Consider the following 1,015-nt stretch of genomic DNA (forward strand, 5'->3'; position numbering starts at 1 on the left):
TTAGCCTAGGGGCAGGGAAGATCTTTAAAATTTACATTCTTATTACACCATTCCCCGATAAGTGGGCACCCCCTAAATTTCCAGGTTTTTGCTATTATAGAGTTGTCATAAATTTTTTATACAAATAGGTCATTTTGCTCTTTTTTTGGGTATAGGCCTAGTCACTGGATCATGTGTCACTGTATCAAAAGCGACTCCCAGGACATAGTTTCAAACAGCATTCTAGAATGGCTAGACCAGCAGCCAATTCAACATCTGTCATTTTCCTCTTTTTGTCATCTTTGTTAATCTTCTTGGTTGTAAGGTTTCACCTCTTAGTTTCAGCACAACTTTCAGCCACTTTATTATTTTTATTTTGGGTTTTTTGGGGGTTTCTTTTGGCTGTCCTATCTTCATGTGTTTCTACTGAAGAATGCCCTCTGCCAGTGCAGATTAGTAACTGTTCTGCAGCTTTATTCTTAAAGGGTTTCCTGAGACACTGAGAGGTTAAGCAACTTGTGCATGGTCACCCAGCCAGTATGGGTGGGACCTGAGCCCATTTCTTTATTCTGAGGCTAAAAATTCCATTTCATTATTCTGCTCTTTCAGACTCAGGGTGATGGGTTAGTGAAAATGGTCAATGTGTAATACTTGCTGATTTCTGCTACAATTTGTCCTCTAAAGTAGGAGTCTCTGTCACTGTTAATAGAAGGATAAAATTCCCTCTTAATAGAAAGATATTCTTTCTAGGGTTTTATTTTAATAATCATGACAAGTATTTGCTTTTTTTTTTTTTTACTGGTATAGGCTTCAACTACCCATCCTAAATACATTTAGCAATTAGTTAGGTATTTGTATAAAATCTATTTACAAAAGTTACACATGTTGGGAACCTGAGCTTCCCTTTTCAGCTTTAAGGGCACATTTTCCACATTTTAAACTTGGTAAATAGGTCAGCTCATGCAACATTGTTGGGCCATCAAAAGGAAAGAGCAAACGAATCTCTTCTAATTGCTTCAGTCATCCACATATCAGC

Source organism: Petaurus breviceps, unplaced genomic scaffold (assembly GCF_028583685.1).
Source record: "Petaurus breviceps papuanus isolate PSGF00001 unplaced genomic scaffold, PetGlider_PUasm1.0 673, whole genome shotgun sequence".
Classification (NCBI taxonomy): Eukaryota; Metazoa; Chordata; class Mammalia; order Diprotodontia; family Petauridae; genus Petaurus; species Petaurus breviceps.